The following is a 20,089-nucleotide window of genomic DNA, read 5'->3' as shown; positions in this document are numbered from 1 at the left end:
CTGAGCTCTAAAGGTGATCTCCTTTTGCACCTCCAGATGGGCCACAGGATCAAACCCCCACCCCCAGGGGTTGCCTCATGGACCCAGAAAAAGATGCCACCATGAAGGATAGGAAACCGAGTCCTGGTGACTTGGCTGTGCGCCTGGGTGCAGTGAGGCTGGAAAGCAGAACCCAAACTAGAAAGCTGGGCTCTTCTGTTATGGAAGCCAACAACTCTCTCCTTAGCTTAATGGATTTGAGTAGAAACAGAGGTGAACGCACAGCGATGGAGCAGCCCCAGTGAGTGCCCTGCATTTCCCAGATTCTAAAGCTGCATTTCTGAGTCAGGAAGGCCCCTGGGGGGCAAAAGGGGGAAGAGGGGATGCAGCTCTGAAGCCCCTAACAAATCCTCCCACTGTGTTCCCATAGGGGACAACTGTCCCATTCCTATGTGCCAGTGAGGGTAGGGGGAGGAGGGAACATAGCACAGGCCATCGGGTCAGCTGATACATGAAGTTGCATGGATCGGTTTTTTCCCTCAGTGCTTTTTTTACTTTCAAAATCATGAGGTTCAACCCTAACCAGTGTGATTAGAATGTCAGCCCTCACATGGAAGGGTCACCAAGTCAATTTCTGGTCAAAGGCATGTATCTGGGTTGCAAGTTCTGTCCTTGGGCCTGATTGGGGTGCATGCAAGAGGCAACCAATAAAGGTGTCTCTTACACATCAATGTTTTTCTCTCTCCCTCCCTCCCTCTCTCCCTTCCCCTTCTACTCTCTCAAAAAAAAAATCAATAAAAAAAATATCTTCAAATGAGGATTAACAACAAAATAAAATCATGAGGTTCCTCTCCTTAAGCAGGAGCAGGAAAGGACTTGGTCTCTTTAACAAGACAAGCTACTAGGTAGCAGGCCTGGCCCAGAGAGAGGATGACCTGAGTCCCCTTTGCCATATCATGAACACATGTCCTTATCTTAGTTTGCCACCATTTTTTAGGTGGCCACAGGGTCAAGACCCCCACTCACTGTAGATGGGAGATAACCCTTCCCGCATTAACTCTCAGCGGGAATGAGGACAGTAAGAGAAGGCTATGGAGGTGAGAAGCCTGGCTCTTAAGTGCAAGGAGTCAGGGAGAAGGGGCAATGAAAAGAAGGTGTTGGAGCTGGAGGACAGCAAGGAGGGTCTGGTTCCCAGCTCTCCACTCTCCACTCCCAGCTTGGGGTCTGGTGGGGGAGTGCCCATGGTGGTGGGAAAAAGTCCCACCACCAGATAAGGTGGGAGATACTCCCACAGCAGATGGCTTTTGTTCAGCCACCCCCATGACTAGCTCTAAAGGAGACCTCCTTTTGGACTCCCCACTCCCACTTGGGATAGGGCCTCATCCAGGTGTGCTGGGCAGAGTGGGTTAGAGGAGGCTCTCTGTTCAGCTTTTCGGAGTTACCTGGGTGCCAGGAGGTATGGACTGGATCACGCAGGAGCTCAGGGAATAGGTGAGCACTAAGACTGCAAATGGGGACTGGGGGGATGAATCATTGATGCTAAAGGGGTGCCAGCAAACTCCAGGGTCCACAGCAAAGTCAGACCATCGTGGGACTGATGTAGGTCAGCAAAGGATGAGAGAAGGCTGCCAGGGGATTTCAGGAGGAAGCAGGACAAGAAAACCGAGAAGGCATCCCAGCTGTTTGTGGGTGGGGGAGGGAGACAGAGAAAAACAGACTAAGGGGCAAAAGGAGGAAAAAATAGAAGTCACAGGAAATGCTCCGAAAGGTGACAGGGGCAGTGGGAGGAATTGAGCAGGGTGGGCCTGCAGGGGAGGAAATAGCTTTGTCACCAGCCCTGGAAGTGAGTGAGGCCAGGGTGAGGGGCTGGAGGCAGGGGCAGGCAGTAAGAGCGATGGGTTCAGGAAGAGAAGAAATACAGTGAGAGAAGCCTGCAGGCAGGGTGGAGGCTAGGGGGTGGGGGGAGCAGAAGAAAACTTTAAGGCAATGACACTAAGGCTAAACCTAAGAGGGAGTGAGCCGGAAGGCGGGGGGAGTGTCATGGCCAAAGGTGAAGGGTGATTGATATTACACGTGGACAGCTACCATGATGTGAATAGTACATGTCCCCAGAAGAAAATGCTTATGACATGCAGCCTTTAGAAAGCACCAGAACCACTGTGCTTAGCAGCGGCTCCTCCTCTGCCACACGGGTCTACACAGGCAGTATGAGGTCTAGACCATTTCCAGCACCGGCTTTTAGTGTCTCCAGTTTGCCAAGGAGCAACACTATTTTATGAGCCAAGAAGAAAGAAAAAAATGGTGGCAAACTAAGATAAGGACATGCTATTTATAGGTAGGTGCATCCTGACTTCTGAGATATTAAAACATGGGGAGAAAACATGTGTATTAAAGTCAGTGAAATGCAGCCGAAACCGGTTTGGCTCAGTGGTAGGGCGTCGGTCTGCGGACTGAAGGGTCCCAGGTTCGATTCTGGTCAGGGGCATGTATGTTGGTTGCAGGCACATCCCTGGTGGGGAGTGTGCAAGAGATAGCTGGTCAATGTTTCTCTCTCATTGATGTTTCTAGCTCTCTATCTCTCTCCCTTCCTCTCGGTAAAAAATTAATAAAATATATTTTTAAAAAAAGTCAGTGAAATGCAGTATGACAAAGAGCCAAGCACAGGCTGTACACATATCCATGATAAAGCCACGGCACTGAGGCAAGTTTGCAACCTGATCGTCATGTCATGATGATCAAACGGGTAAGTGTGACTCCTAGGAAAGAGGAGAGGACCATGAGATACCACTTTACATCCATCAGGATAGCTATTGTTAGAAAGAAAAAACTAAAAACAAAACAAAAAAGAAAAACAGCTCTGGCCAGGTGGCTCAGGTGGTTGGAATATTGTCCTGTACACCAAAACATTGTGGGTTTGATTCCCGGACAGGGCACATTCAATCCTCAGTCAGGGCATGTATGGTAGGCAACCAGTCAATGATTTTACTCTCTCTCGCCAGGCCTCTCTCTCCAAAAAATCAATAAAAACATATCCTCGGGTGAGTATTTTAAGAACAAAAACAAACAGAAAGCAACAAATATTGACAAGGATGTAGAAATTTTGCTTATTGGAATGTAAAATGGTGCAGTGCTATGGAGAATAGTATAACAATTCCTCAAAAATTAGATATACTAGTAGAATTACCATGTGATCCAGCAATTCCACTTCTGGGTACACACCCAGAAGAACTGAAATCAGGATCTTGGACAGATACTTGCACTCCTATGTTTATAGAAGCATTACTTAAAATAGCCAAAGGGTAGGAGCAACCTTAGTATCCATTGACGAATGGAGACACCAAATGTGGTACATTCACATGATGAAATTATTCAGCCTTAGAAAGGAAGGGAATGAATTGTCCTTTAAGAAAGGCAATTTGGTGGATGAAGACTTCCCTGAGTCAGAAATGGTGTGTGTGTGTGGGGGGGGGGGGGGGGGGGGGGGGTGAGGAAAACACCACACTGGCTCCACATGGCAGATTGGGCACTCCCTGGGCTCAAGGTTCTGAGTAGTGGATTCAGGAACAGCGTAAACAGAGGGAGAGAAAGGAGGGTCTAATGAGAGGAAGGCTTTTGAATAATTGGTGTAAAGCAACCTAGTCACAAACATTGATGCCTATTATGTGACGGATATTTGGTAAGACACAGAGAATGAGGCACAATGTGGAGAGATGGGCTCATGCCCCATGGAATTTATAATCCAGGGGAGAAAACAGAAGTACTCGCCCTTTGGTACGTGACTGTCCCTGGCTCAGCCACCTTGGCTGTGCCAGCAACTAGCTGATGACTGTGGGCAATCTACTTGACTTCTCTGCATTTTAGTTACTTTAATCATAAAATACAGGTGCTAAACTAAAGGGTTGCTGAGGTCGGACTAGGAATTTGTAGGAAAAGATAGCACAGGATGCTCTGCTATAAATGATTACCTTTGAGTCTGGAAGACCTCTTGAGAAAAGATCAAAGGCATTAGTTCTTAAAGCTTTCCAGGTAAAACGCTCCTTTTTCACAATTGTGAAAACCATGAAGGACACCCCCATCCAGAAAAATGAGCACATTCCCAAATGCACAAAGTATTGCATATAATTTCATGGGCCTTTGAAACCCACCCATAGGAGCTCCCTACCCCAGAGATTCAGAAGGCCCAGGTTAAGAACCTTTTATCTAAGTCTGAGGATCTAATGTAAAACATGAGGATGATAGTTGATAACACTGTGCTGTGTAGTAGAAATTTGCTAAAAGAGTAGAAGTTTCAACAATCCATAAAAGAACCTTTGATGTAGTCCTTGGAGATTAAGAAACTAAGAGGAGGGACAATAGAGAAAAAGACCATGAAGCTCTGGGCTGACCAATATATGCTGCTGATGTGGCTTAGGAAGAAAAAAAGAGATCCTGTTTGTGAATATAGACTCTCTCTCTCTAGTTCAACCTATAACTACTGGGAAAAGTTTTTAAAAAATGGTTCCCTTTCATCGTGGTGATAAAGGAAGAGCATATCCATGACAACTCAGGAAAAGAGACTTAAGATTGGAAGAACCCTGAGATTGACACAGGAACTAAAATCATTGGAAACCCTGCCTAAAAACAAATAAACACAAAACCAGCATTAGAGTATCTTCCTGTATCCCCCTTCCTGTGAATCCCCCACTAAATTCACACACACACTTTGCTAATATTCTCTAGATAGCTTATCAACAAGGGAAGTAGGCTAATGAGATGGCCTAGATTTACAGGGCTTAAAATGCAATGTGGAATATGCTAAGTGGGATGTCCGAGCTCCTTGTATGCAGTAAGTACTACTGGGTCTGTCCCTACTGCTGAATGAACGATGCTCGTGAGATCATGCAGTGGTAAGAATAAGGTGGGGAGTACAGTCCAAAAAGAGTAAGATAGTAATAAAATGGGGACAGGATAACCCCAGGGCAGAAAGCTCTTCTTGCCCAACCATGGGCTAGTGCATGGAGGGAACAGGCAAGGAAAATTGGAATCCAACCATTGCCATAGGCTGGAGGTAGCTGGGAGACTCTGTGAAGTGCATAGACGAGATGCACACTCTCAGGCTGTCCATGGGCCTGAGCAGCTGAGAAAATAACCAAGGGGACCTGTGGTCCAACAAACATATAATTGCAAGTGAAAGCATTGGAGCAAAGATGAATAAGTCAATGCTGGAGAGAAGGAAGGGACTAGATTTCTTTGGGGTGACCCTAGAGGGCAGAACTAGGAGTTATTAATGGCCAGGGCTTTCCTAGGACACTGAGCCTGATCTCAGCTCAACTTAGAAAACAACTTTTAAACAACTAGAGTGATCCCAAGATGACTGCTGTATCAGAATTTGCCTTAACTACAAGTAACAGAGAACCTCCTCCCAAAATAATGTAATCCAGGTAAAATTTTATTTATCTCTCACATAAAAGAAAGCTGGAGATAGACACTCTGAGCTGATACAAAAGCTCCATGATGCCATTAAAGTTTCTGGCATCTTCCATATTTCTACCTAGTTGGCCTTACTGCTCATTTTCCTACAATTTTCTTATCATCACAAGATAGCTACTGTAGGTCCTGCAGTTTGACTGGGATTCACTTAGCCTGAAACTAATGGTCTCCTTCCCCAGTCACCAAGATCACAGCTTCCAATCATCCCCTGAGCTCCTGCAGGGTCCTGACCACCCAAGTGGCTCAGGAAAGCTGAGCATCAGAACCTCCTCTGATAAATTTCTCCAAACATACCTTGATGAAGCCCTATCTTGAGCAGGAGTAGGGTCAGGGGAGTCCAAATAGAGGTCTCCTTTAGAGTTCAGTCATGTATCTTGGCTGGACAAAAGCCCTTTGCTGTTGGAATATCGCTCACCTTATCTAGATATTCCTCCCCCACTGCTGGAACTCCTTCCCTTGAGCCCAAGATGGGAGTAGAATGTGGAGAGCTGGGAGTCAGAACCCTGTCTTGCTTTCTTCCAGCTCTGTGCCCTTCTTTTTCCCACTCATCCTCATTCCAGTAAGAGGAGGAAGAAAAGCAGAGACACTTAGTGAGTTAGCCCCTTGGAAAGTTGACCTGACATCTTTATCTAACAACTCCTGCCCCATCCCCCTGCAGAGTGTACATGGCCATCACTGCTTACATGGGGAGCTGGACGTGACCACAGCAGAGGTGAGAGATGAAGCATGTCAGCGATGACCAATCTGGGCCATCACTGGCATTCAAGTGAAGAAAGTGATATAAAGTTTGAGGCAATAAAGGACAGATGGAGAGAAAACTTCAAGGCAAATTTTAGAGAACAGAAAAACGTGAGAACCACCCCCTTGGAGCCACTAAAGCCTACATGCTGCTGCATTCCTGCATCCAGCCTAGGCATCCCACCACCACGGCCATCACGCCCAAGAGAAAGGCTGAAGGGGATGCTAAAGGAGATAAAGCCAAGGTGAAGGACAAACCACAGAGAAGATCTGCCAGGTTATAAGCTAAACCTGATCCTCCAAAGCCAGAACCCAAGCCTAAAGAGGCCCCTGCAAAGAAGGGAGAGAAGGTACCCAAAGGGAAAAAGGGGAAAGCTGATGTTGGCAAGGATGGGAATAACGCTGCAGAAAATGGAGATGCCAAAACAGACCAGGCACAGAAAGCCAAATGAAGTGTGCATTTTTTATAATTGTGTATCGCTGGTGTCTGTTCAGTTTGAAATACTATTTTTTATCAAGTTTTATAAAAATTCATAATTTTGTTTTACTTTTTTTTTTTTGGTTTGTTGTTAGCACACAGAACACTTCATTGTTGTTTTATGGGGGGAGAACATACACTATTCGTAGATTGTCTCCAAAGCTGGATTGACATGGGGGAAAAAACTTTCCCTTCTAATTTTGAGAGATTTCCTCTTGGTTCCTAGGATCCCTTGAGGCTGACACACATTAGACACTTTGGCACAAATACCTTGTGGTGTGGGGAAACTAAAATTCATTTTTATGCCCCTTTCTCCCTCTCCACTTTAAGCATAGACGTTGTCTCTCATAAGCTCAGATACCTATTGAGACCTGACCCCCCCAAAATTGATTACTAATATAATGGGCAATCTAGACTTTCTGATATCACCATTAAAATGGCATTCCTCAAAAGAGCAGCAGGTCTTTTTTTAGATTGTGGATCTACAGATTGATATTCTGCCATTTTAATTTCATTTCCTGAAAGTCAGGGTCGACTTGTGAAAAGTTGTTAAACAGCATGCTTAATGCGAAATGTTAACCCTCTAAACTTTCCCTGTTCAGAGCATCAGATAAAGATTTAATTGAGTTTTATAGTGGCTTTCGGATTTTTGGTAGTTCATTAAAGAAGGGAGCTTGAAAGTTGTTGTATACTGTTAGTGATTGCCTGCCCATGTCCAGCCTAAAATGCCATGATTGTTTATAAAACATATCTTTAATAAAGCTGGATACAGTTTGGCTTGGAAAAAAATTCTGGAGAATGGAGGGTTTTGCTTTTGCTTTTGCTTTATGCTCACATTGTTTCCCAAGAGAGGAAATCCCCATCTGCAGGACAGCAGTGTGGGTCACAGAAAAGATCTCTGCATTATTAGACAGACAGCCTCCAACACGGGCCTGGCCACTGCCTAGTGCTATGACCATGGGCCAATAACTTTCCACCTCTGGCTGGGCCCCAGTTTCCCGTAAGTATATAAAATGACCTCCAGGTTCAGTTCCAGACCCCAAGTTCAGTGGTTTGCAAGACCATCCAGTTTCTGAAAAGAGGGGCTCTCCTAGGCATGATGGTCTTATAGGCATGTGGAGGTGGACGAAGCCTTGGCAAGGTTCTCTCCTGAATGCACAGGGGGAAGAGACTTTGATGACTCCAGAGAGATGGGAGGTAGGTGAGATCAGGGGTATCCCTGAATAAGATTTAAAATCCTATCAGATGGCAAATCATTGGTGGAAGTGGCATGTGGACTCACTTTACTACATAAAGAGGGTCAAAAGAGTCAGATGTTTACCCAAAATATGAGAAAATGTTAAACATACCAACTAAGGCTAGGATCCCTGGAACAAAAATAGGCATTTAACAGAAAATGATACAAGTTGTTTATGATGTAAAATTGGCCAAGATGATAAGCATGAAAAACTTTGGGGTGGGGGAGTCCAAAGCATCTCCAAGTATAATGGGGCATTAGAGTAAAGAACCATGAAGAGAAGGAGGCCATGTCTTTTGGCATAACAAGCTGTTAGTTACCGATGGGTCAGTAGCCTGCTATGCACAGAGGAATCAAAAAATACAGTTCCTCCCCTGCCTCCAGGAAGATTATGATCCAGCTGGGAGGTGGGGTGTGGAGATCAGGGTACTAGAAGAAGGCTTGCTCCCTGGATGTGCAGTGGAATCATCTGATATATTAGTTGGCTAGGGCTTTGATAAAAAAAAAATACCACAGGCTGGAATTTTTCTCATAGTTCTGGGAGCTGGAAGTCCAAAATCAAGGTATCAGTGGGTTGGTTTTTCTGAGGACTCCCTCCTTGGCTTATAGATGACTGTCTTCACATGATTTTCCCTCGGTGTGTGCTTGTGTCTTGATCTCTCCTTATACAGATACAGTCATACTGGATAAGGACCACCTTAATAAATTACCTTATTTAACTTAATTACCTCTTGAAAGATCCCATGTCCAAATACAGTCATATTCTGAGGCACTGGGTACTGGAGAGGAGGATTTTAGTGTATGACTGTGGCAGGATGGAGTGGAGGTATAGGAACACAATTCAGCCCTTAACACCTGGAAAGCTTTTGAAAGAACTGACATCCAGACTTCACCTTCAGAAATTCAGAGTCTATGGTTTGGCCTGAGGCCAAAACAACTTTTATTTTATTTTTTATTTTTTATTGATTTTTTACAGAGAGGAAGGGAGAGAGATAGAGAGCTAGAAACGTCGATGAGAGAGAAACATCGACCAGCTGCCCCTTGCACACTCCTTCCTGGGGATGTGCCCGCAATCAATGTACATTTCCTTGACCGGAATTGAACCTGGGACCTTTCAGTCCGCAGATCGACGCTCTACCACTGAGCCAAACCGGCTTCAGCCCAAACAACTTTTAGTATTTAAAAAAGGTTTTCAGTTTCTTTTAAAGCTCCCCAGCTGACTCTCAGCCAGTGTTGAAAACCCGGACTCAATTGGATGCCAACTGCATTCCAACCCATGTGATGTTAAGTCTAAATCCAGCACAGGTTCCTAAAAGGAGAGACTGGTTATGGCATCTGGAGAATTTGACCAAAACTTCCAGGTGGGACTTTGCGGGGTGGGAAGATGTGCATTGATAGAGCAGGGCGAGGCCTGCAGCAGCTTTGGGAGCAGAGCATTGCTTGATGGCGTGAACACCTAAATCTCAGGAGTGATGGCATCGCCTGTTTTGGGGAGATGGGGTCATAAATAAAGCAGTCACCTCAGGCAGGAACCTGGTAAACTTCTGAGCAGGGGCAAGATGTCGTGAAAGTGGCGACCACCCAAGATCAACCAGCAGGATGGAATGAAGGGTCTAAGAAGAGTAACACCCAAGTGGGGATATTGCCATGACAACAGTACCTAAAATACACACACAATAGGGAAATGGCATTTCTTTACACTACCTAATGCATCTACAACCATGGCTCAGCAAGAGTTCACAAAGCCTAAAGAATCCTTAACTATATATCTATATATATTTAAAAAATCATACCATATGTAATCTTTTGTATAGTTCTGAACAGGCTAATGAATCTATACTGTTACAGGAGGACAATGGTTCTATTCACAGGAGGAAGGAGCCAAGATTGGGAGCACGCTTGAGCACGGCTACCCTGCAAAGACAGGCAAGGCCGGGAAAGCCCCTGAACAAAGAAGTCCGAAGTTGGGCATGGGTCCAAAGGGTATTTGTCTCTTGGCCTCAGGGTTATGAATGCCTCAAGCCTTAATGGCCCTTCAGACTGCAAATGCCATGCTCTCTCCCCCTTGATCTGCTGATGAGTACTGGTTGAAGGCAAAAGAGAAACAGCCTACTCTTGCTGAAATAAAAACCAAGGATGAGCGGCCTGTAAAGATTCTGCACCACCTTGGGGTCCATACAGTGATAGCAAGTGTCTGGATTTAAAAACAGGAAGGGGGAGCGAGCCAGCACAGATTTGGACTCATTCCATGGAGGTAGAATGAATAACTCCAAACCCTGCTTTCTCTGACACTTGCTGTGGCCTCTGTGAGCAGGGTAGCTCATTTCCTTGAGAATGTTTTTGTCATTTTGTCATCATGCTTCACACAGTGGGCGGTGGTGGAGGGGAGGGGCCACCAGAGGCTAGGTCCTGTTGTGGAAGGAAAGGGAGCAAAGATAGGACCAGACCTTCCCCAAAGAGGAGGTAGAAGGGCAGACTGGGTCGGTTTTGTTTTCACAGACTATCACTGTGTGTTAGGGTTACCCAGAAAAACAAAACTAATATGACTAAGATAGATAGATAGATAGATAGATAGATAGATAGATAGATAGATAGATATTATGAGGAACTGAATCATGTGATTACGGAGGCTGACAAGTCCAAGATCTACCATCTGTAAGTTGATGGCCCAAGGGAGCAGGGTTGTAAGGACCAAAAGTCCAAAAGTCTGAGAACCAAGATGTAGGTCCTACTTGCCCAAGAACCTACATGGTTCCCATCTTCTATCTTTTTGTTCTATCAGGGCCTTCAATGGACTGTCTGATGCCAACCTGCATTGGTGAAAACAATCTTCTTTATTTACTCATTTAACTGATTCAAATGCCAGTCTCAGAAAAGACCCTCAGAGACACACCAGAAATAATGTATCACTAGCTACCTGGGCATCCTTTAGCCCAGTTGACACATGACATTAACCATCACACTCTGGTTCTGACCAATGCTGTAAAATAACCTGAGGCAACCACAGGTTGCAATCATGGCAGGAAAGCCCTGTTTTCCCTGTTTAGGTTTAGTTACAACTGGCTAGTACTCTACTCTATGACCTTCATTGGGATGGAGACAGAACATTCTATTCAGCCTTTTCTCCTCTGGGAAATGGGTGGAAGCAATTTGTAATATGTGGATGTAGAATAGACTGGGGAGAGACATACCTGCAATCTGGAACTTGCTGGGCACAGTGGGGAGAATTGTGTTTACCAGGAGGTTTGAGAGTATGGTTATGAAGTGCCTGTGACATAATAAGATAGCAATAAAATTAGGTCTCCCTTTTGGTTTACTTAATAGGTAAACAATCAGCTCTTGGCTATACTATCCAATTTATTGATTTATGTGATTATATCCATCCAAAATTCAGGAGAGGGGAATCTGATTTCCTTTCTCCCCTGAATTCCTACAGTACTTTATCTCTTTCTCTCATTATTATGCTGACTGTATAATTGTATGGGCATACACAGCTTATTTCTCCTTATTTCTTCAAACTACGGCCCGCGGGCCACATGCGGCCCGCAGAGGAGTCTGATCCGGCCCGCCAGGTTTTTTGGGCAGTGAGCGCAGCCGAGGTGTTACAGTAGGAATTAGTAGTTCATATAGTCCGGCCCTCCAGTTCTCTGAGGGACCGTGATCTGGCCCCCACTTTAAAAAGTTTGAGGACCACTGATACTAGGATAGTGTTAGACCATTTATTTTGGAGTCCTCAGGACATAGCACAGTGCACAGCACATAGTAGGTGCTCAGGAAATGTTTGTTGAATGCCTAAATGAGTAAATGAATGAATGTGCATTGGAAGTAATGGCCATATGATTCTTAGTCCGAAATTGACCTGATTATGGGGTCAATGTGGTCAATATTAGGATTTAAAAGCATTTGAGGACCCTTTGATGGTCTAACTCTATTTGGAGCCAAATATGACCTACCTGTCCTTTGAGATAGTTCAGCCCATCTATCAATCATCTCCTGCCTCCTTAGACTGAGACTGCGGTATATAATGAGTGATACCTCAGCCACTGCCCTCACTTACCTATTACCCTGAGCTTCTGTGGTCTCCCCCATAGAAGCTCAGGGCCTGGCACCACTGAACCCCAGAAGTGACTCTGAGAGTGAGGGTCCGCATCTGATGGCATCCACCTCTGTCAGTCAGGGTGCTCGTGGGAAATGCAGGACATAGCAAAAGGTTAATTGAAGAGAGTTTAGAGAAGAAACATGGGTATAATGTCTGACATTCTGTGTCCAACAAGGAACAGTGATGTGCCTAGAAGACAGCAGCAGTGGGAAGCTGCTACTGCCCCTGGGCCTGAAGGGCCAGTAGAGGAAACAGCATTGCTGGACCAGTGAAAGTCAAAGCTACAGAACAGCTATCCAATAGCCTTGAGTAGAGGAATGCAGACATTGCCAAAGTTTTGGCCGGGCAGGGAATGGAGAAACAAATACATATCCGGACCTCTCTATCCTCTTGCCCTCTGACTTCTAGCTGGTGCTGCCCATTGAGAAGCCAGAGGGCAAGGAAGACCATGAGGCAATCCATAGCAGTTAAACTTCTAAGTCAAAGGACTAAGAATAGATATGGAGAGGCAGACAAAGATTTAACAAGCCAAACACCCCAAATGAGATCTGCTTTCAGCCAAAGGAAACCCTGAGCAGGGGCATCAGTTACAGCCCTGAAACGTTAAGTGCCTGCCAGCTCCATAAACACTCTCCATGACCCTGCTGTGAGCCAGGCCCTGAGGAGGCACTGAGAGTCAAAAACCTAACCAGCATTGCCCACAGTCCTGGAAGAGAAGTAAAAATTATTTTTTTACCCTTCTTGAATCTGATGGCAACCCCAGAACACGAGGTGGGGCCCCAAACCTGCAGTCTGTGACCCAAATTGCCACCCAAATCCTCCAGACCTATGTGAAGTCATGTAGTAACCAGCAATTCATGGTGGGTGACTGCTATAAGACATTTTCATATTATTTTATGAAATCCCAACATAGTCCCATGAGAGATATAATAACTAATATCCCACTCCACCCCCTCTTCATTTTCTCAGGTGAAAAAACTGATTAACAGGGCTGAGAACAATCCAAGTATCAGACTGAAAACTCTACCCTTTCTCTTTGCCTGTGGCTGAGAAGGGTGGCTGAAGATCTGACCAGGCTCCCAAATTCACCCTGCTTCCCAAATGCAGGCTTGAGGCTCCTAAAGCAGAGCAAACAGAGCTCAGAGGGTCAAGCTGGGCCACACCACAGATGTCTGAGAGGAAAAAAAAGTGATGAAGGCACCTGCTAAGGGGAGAAGGTGGGTACCCTTGGCTCCTCTCTGACACAAGCTCCTACCTAAGCTCAACTACATGTCTACCCCCTCTCCTCTGCAAACAGTTCAGAATAGATGCTCTCCCAGGATCCATGGCTGTGGGCAAGAGCAGCAAGATGCTCACCATATGGACCACAGGACAAGATGCATCCTACAGGACAATTTGGCAACTTTGAGGCTCCTGCAAGTATATGAACTGATTCTATGTGATAGTGAATAGTTGAAAATGATCAAACCGAAAAAGCAAGACTGTCAGAGTACAGAAAGTGGGTGTGGATATGGTGTTGTTTCTTGGTTTCCATGATTGTCCAGGGCCACCCCAAAGTTACTGGCATTGCTCAAATACCACTTGCTGGAGCTGAAGGAGGCCCTAGGTTTGGCAGGGCAGTTGGCAGAATAGTACCAAGTCCCTGGGCTCTTGCTGGATTAGGAGGCCATCCAAGGGTTTAGTGGCTATCCAACAGGAATGGACCTATAGGCATAGTTGCTCCAACATCACTGAAGCCCCACCCCCATCTGTGGGCAGAGCAAACCCATCTCTAAGCATTATGGTTCTTCCACCTGGAATGAGCCCACTCACCCCAACCTGGATTTCCCCTCTTCAAGAGACACCAATAAGCATGGCCTCTCCAGTCTCCTTGGAACCCTCCTTGCCTGGAATTAGGGGCCCACCTCCGTCAGAATGCATCCACCCAGGTCCTAGGTAGTGTGGAGCCTTCTTAACCAATTTTTTCCTGCCATACCTAAGTGAAAGTGTGCGCTGTTTGTGAGCTTTTTGTCTCCTCTTTGCTACATTTACATGGCCAATAATAATAAATACACAGAATGCCAGAACTAGAGATGAGGGGGGACAAGCAAAAGCTTGGGAGTCAGAAGACTAACTCTTCATCCTGATTCTGCCATGAGGCTTTGGGGAATAGGCTTGTTTATAATGCCAGAGGCAAAGCTTAGGAGTCAAAAGACTAGCTCTTCATCCTGATTCTGCCATGAGGAAGTCACTTCATCTCACTGGGGAAGCTGGGGAGATGAAGACCCAGGTGCTTTCCAAGTATCCTGTGAGCTTCAGTACCTGTGATCCCATCACCTCCTCCAAGAGGATCGCCTTCTACGTATCCAGCACCTCCCAAGTTAACCTCCTGGCTTTTTCACCCTACCGTGCATTGCCATTCCAACCCAGCCCTAGAGACCCAATGCTTCTTACACCTTCTGTTCCCTCCTAGGCATCTTAAGGAACCATAACTAATAAACTTGTGTTTTTATAAGGCCAATTCACCCCACAATTACCTACTGAATACCTACTAGGTCCTGGGCATTTACAAGAAAGAAGGCTACTCAGGACAGAGTTCTCTAATGTTTTATTCTCCTGGCAACTATGAAACAGAGAAAGGGAAAACCTTTTTATTTAAATAACTCTATAGCAACCCATTCCATCTACTTCCCTCCCCTTCCCCTCGCTGTACAGAGCTGCTGGTCAAGGAAGCAGTGCTGAGGGTGATGGGGGGAGGGGGTGCGCGGTGCAGAAAAGATAGCGTGGGTGGACCTTCTTTGCTCTATTCTTACAACTTTTCAGTAGGTTTGCAACTACTGTACTTAAAAATAAATGTTAGTTACTTTAAAAACATGAATAGTGGGGACTCAAGATTTGCTAGAGGACAGCAGGTGGAATGCTTAAAAGCAGCAGGCACAAGAGCCCCCACTGACCTGTGGACAAAACCATCCATTGTCTATTCAGCAGCTCTCTGTGGATGACCTGCCTCTGCCAGGTGAGGTGTGGAGTGCTGTGTGAGTGTGGATGAGTTGCTTTACCTCTCTGGGCCTCAATTTCCTTATCTGTAAAATGAGTTCTTTAACTCAATGATGTTTATGGGCCCTTCCAATGTTCATCCTTTCTGAGTCGGTAACAAAGACTCCAGGGACCCTCATGTCTAGGCATTGGAGAGAGGCACTGAGGGCATATGGGAAGGGTTAACCCTTGCTTCATCCAGTATGAAGATGGCAACATGAAGCAAAGAGAGTTCAAGCCAGTCTCCCTCAAAGCCCCAGTGCTACTCTTTAGCAGCTTCATTGAATTGAACTCATGAATGTCTCTGTCTAAGCCAAGCCACCACTCCTACATAGAGTAGAGACATCACCACCTGCCCTGCAGGTTTGTGAGTATTACCTGCGCCTTCCTGCCTTCATTTCCTTCCTCTTTCCCTTCCTCCTTGAGGCATCTCAGGGCCCGCCAGCCCCTGGAGCCTCCTTCATCATGACCTCCTTGGATGAAAGGTGCTGGGGCAACAGGAAGGACTGTTGCTTTAACTGCTCTGCGTTTCCTCCCTTTGTCTCCGGCATTATAAACAAGCCTATTCCCCAAAGCCACATCTGATAATCCAGCTGCGGGAGGTCAGCGGTCAAGCAATCAGAAATGCTCTTAGCTGGGATTAGGTAATTCAGAGAGGGGCCTGATGCCGTAGCCTGTCAGAACCAACCCATCCTCGCTGTCACTGAGGCCGGCTGGGCACAAATGCCCCTTGGGAAGCTGCCAGGCGCCCAGAAGAGTGAGAGCGCACAGGGCAAAGGTCAGCCTGTCAGCCTGAGACAGCTCCCCAGCTGGCCCAGCTGCAGGACCTGAGGCCATGACAAAGGCCCTGTTTGGGGAAGCTCTTTGCACCCACTCTCAGCTGATCCCACAGCAACCTTGTAAAGGAGACAGGCAGGTAGAACATTTTAGTGCACAAGATCATGAGACCAGAGAGGAGAAAGGCCTGTTCAGGGCCAATAGAGTAGAACCTTCTGGGTCAGGTATCTAGACCCAAACTCAAGACGTGCACACTCAGAGGCATCAGCTTCCTATTCCCGAGCCCTCCAGCTTGTCACAGAACCTGCTGAGTGACAGGCCCTCTTGTCCCCAGAGCAGAGCTATTTATCTAAAACACTATTTATCTATAATACAATTAATCATCAAGGCAATTAAATGATAAATTTAATGAGCATTTAAAGTGTGAGGTGTTATGTGAGGACCGGAAGAATCTTCTAGGTCTTTTTGGCAATATATAGAGGAATAAACATATCAATAAAAAGTAGAGTCAAAAGACCGTCCTCTGTAGTTAGGCAACCTACTCGATACATGCTAGATGTTCTGGTTAATTACCTGTCTGCGGAGATTTCCTGCAGGAAAGAGTTAATGTGGCTGGAACTTGTGGGAACTTATCTCCCACATAAGCTCTATTTCCCTACATTTGTTGAGACAGGAGGGGAAAAAGAGGGGAGGAAATAGGAAGAGCGAGAGGAAAAATGGATTAGTTTCAAGATCAAAAGATGCCCAGAGATCCAAAAGGAAACACAAGCTGCGGGGGTGGGGGGATTTTCAAGACTCTGTATCCTCCTGATAAGGAAGTAGTTCTTGGAATGGCCCCACCCTCTTGTCTGCAGCCCCAGTCCGGTGCCCTCTGCAGAGTGGCAATGCCACCCACTCCTGGAGCTGATAGCCTGTGAGGCCAGAGCAGCTTAAAAGGTACACACACAGACCCAGGGAACATGTCCTAAATCCACGACAGGGAAAAACAATCGGCGAACATTGCTTTGTAATATTTTTTTTATGTGTGTTTCATATGTGAAAGAAAAAGTATAGGCTAACCTTACCTATGCAAATTAAACACCCATGCAAACACACTTTCATTTATCCACAGGCACTTGGGAAGGATGAAGTAGGACCTTCCCACGGATATTGGAGACTTAAACAGAAATTTGAGTGAATCAAACAGAAAAAAAAAAGTTAAAGAAAGAATTGCGATCATCCATTCCTTTGAATTTTTCTTACAAAATTAGATTAAAATTCCTACTCAGATTGAGGGTTGGAATTATTGGGACCAGAGCTAAGAACAAATAAAGGGGTTCATCAGACAGAAGGACACAGACAAATCCATTAGATCACATGTGTCAAACACAAGGCCCGCGGGCCAAATCTGTCCCGCCAGGCCTTACAATGTGGCCCGCACCACGCTGTCATCACTGCACTCCACTGCGTTTCCATCACAATGACAGTTTATGACTGTTCAGTAAACCATTCGGCCCGCGATTTAGGCTGGATTTTAGATTTTGGCCCCTTCTCTGATTGAGTTCGACACCCCTACATTAGATGCTTGATGGGTTAATGGGAGGAGCTACAGGTGGGCAGCTGGGGCCAGCTGTTCTCACTTGTGCTCACAGAGAAAGCACACATTATGTCTGCTGAGTGTTATATTTGCTCACCCTCAGCTCTAGTCTTTGCAACCCCATCATCAGCAGGAAAGGTAATACAAGGGGGAGGGAGGGAAGGAGGAAGATGAGGGAGAGAGAGGGAGAGAGAATAAAAGAGAGGGAGAGAAAGAGAGAAGGAGAGGTAAAGGGAGAGGGAGAGGGAGAGGGAGAGGGAGAGAGAGAGAGAGAGAGGGAGAGAGAGAGAGAGAGAGAGAGAGAGAGAGAGAGAGAGAGAGAAAGAGATCATGGATGTTGTGTAACCTACCATTCAGGTAATACAATTGTGTTAACCTGTCCCACCTCTTTCCTTTTGCTTCCCACCAATATTTTCAATTTGTTTAATATGCTTTGCTATTTGAGCATCTTATGAGTATTTCTGTTTCATGAACCCAAGGGTGTATATTCAATATTCTATCATGTAATATTACTTTATGTGGTAAAAATAATTTTCTTTTAAAAGTCCCAGAAGTTATTGTTGCAGGAATAGACCCATAGATGAATGAAATATAATATAAAACCCAAAAATACACTCACAGAACTATGTTCAACTGATTTTTGGCAAAAATGAAAAATGAGAAAGGCTAGCTTTCTCAACAAATGGTGCTGGAACAATCAGAGCTCCATAGTAAAAAAATAAATAAATAAATAAAAATAAATAAATAACCTCAACCTCAACTTATACAATCCTATACAAAAATTAATTCAAAATGAATGCATGGGTGGATAGAACAAAGAATAGAAATTTCTCTCTCTCTCTCCCTTCCTCTTTCTCTCTAAAATCAATCAGTCATTTCTTTTTAATGTCAGAATGGTGTGTGTTTTATTCTGACAGCAGGCTGAGAAGTACTGCCAGGCAGTACTCAAAATTGTCTGCACTTGGGCCTCCTGAGCCAGCTAGCTGAAGTGAAAGCTAAAAAGCAAGCACAGTGCTTTTAGGCAGCATAAGCCAGAGGACATATGCTCTGGCAAAACTGACATATATATATAAATATATATATATATATATATATATATATATATATATATATATTTTTTTTTTTTATTTTTTTTTTTTCTTAAGAGGAAAATCAGGGGAGTTCTTTTTCTTCTTTTAATGCAGAGCTTTAATCAAGGCACACTGAAGCTGAGAGCTGCCCAGGTGAAGTAAAATTTTGGGTTCTCTCCCTCACTATTACATAATTCGGGAATTAACTAGGCTCCTAAGCCTCCATTTGCTCATCTGAAGAATAAAATTAAAATGACCCCGAGTTTTACAGAAGAGCGTGTGTTTGAAAACACCTGGCACCCAGCAGGTGCTCATGTTCCATCTTTCCTTTCTGATGGCTCCGAATCTGACTTCCTCCAGAGGATGACCAATCCGCTGGGAAGTCACTGCAAGACGTGGGGATCAGTGATGGGAGACACGTTCTTAGCTTCTCAGAAAGGAGGGGAGAGCATGTACATGAATGCCCTAGAAAAACATCAACAATGTCTTCCCATCTGTCTCTTTTTCCCAGATGACAACGAGTCTGGAAAGAGCTGGAATGTGGCATTTCCTGCCTGGGAGAGGAAAGCCGGTCCCAGCACCAGGAAAGAGGAGATCCAGGTTCTGCCAACAACCTCATGTGGGAGCTGGAAAAACACTCCTTCCTCCCCTGGGGGCTGCCAGCTACCTCTCACCTGGGCAGGTGGTGGTGTGTGGCAAAGCATCCAGTTCCAGAAACATGCGGATAGATCCATGCAATTCAGAGAATGGAAGCAACTGGAATGTTACAAGGAGCTGATTTACAAGACCAGAGCAATAAAACTGGGCGCAGTCTGTGTCATCCTGGCAAACATGGCCAGGGGTGGGCAGAAAGGGAATGAGGGAGGGCAGCAGAACCTTCCAGCATCTGTCAGCAAGGAGGTAAGCTGCCAGGTTTGGGATGTGAGGAGGCCCTGCGTGTCCTGAGGGCAGTCAGCTCAGTTCTGCCTCTTGGAAAAGCTTGCAGCCCCTGGCCCTCTTCTCCAGGAGGTCCCAGGCTCCATTCAAGGGCCAGGCAACCGGCATCGCAGGGAGTGCTCAGGAGTGGGGCCCTGTGACCGGATGCTGCCTCACTGGGGCAGGGAGGACTCAGGGACTTCTCTGGACTCTGATTTCTTCTCCAAAAAAGTGATGAAGCCAGACGTGTTGGCCCCTAAAGAGCCTGTCCACCTTGCAGGTCTGTGTTTCTGTAGGAAGCCAGTGACTTCCGAATTGCAGCTCCAGAGCGGGGCCACCTGCCTCACTGCCTCCCACCCCTGCCTTACCCCTGCCCTTTGAAGGTGCACAGAGACCCCAGGGCCAGGTTCAGCCTTCTTCTCAACTATACTCAGCTCGGTGCAACTGAGCGTGGACTGGCTCGAGGGCAGGCTACAGCATCTTGAACAGAGACACGGAAGCAGCCCTTCCCTCCCTAGCTTTTGGATGGTCTGTTCACCTTTTTGGGCCTCAGCCTTTTCACCATTTTTTTTTTCAATCTGTTTTTTTTTTTAATTTTTAGAATTTTTTTTATTGATTATGATATCACATAATAGTCCTTATTCCCCCATTCCCATCCCAAACCCCTCCCCACATATGCCTCCACCCCCCTGTTGTCCATGGTCACTGGCTAGGCCCTTATGCATGCACACAAGTC

The 20,089-nt window shown here is 45.7% G+C and overlaps 1 pseudogene; it reads left to right on the top strand.

The window, feature by feature from the left end:
- The first annotated feature begins 6,332 nt into the window (after positions 1–6,332).
- LOC118711825 lies at positions 6,333–6,638 on the top strand (annotated as a pseudogene).
- Positions 6,639–20,089: the final 13,451 nt, after the last annotated feature.

This window comes from Pipistrellus kuhlii, unplaced genomic scaffold (genome assembly GCF_014108245.1).
Source record: "Pipistrellus kuhlii isolate mPipKuh1 unplaced genomic scaffold, mPipKuh1.p scaffold_m20_p_8, whole genome shotgun sequence".
NCBI lineage: Eukaryota > Metazoa > Chordata > Mammalia > Chiroptera > Vespertilionidae > Pipistrellus > Pipistrellus kuhlii.
The sequence above is the reverse complement of the archived record's forward strand: the minus strand, read 5'-3'. Positions and strand labels throughout refer to the sequence as shown.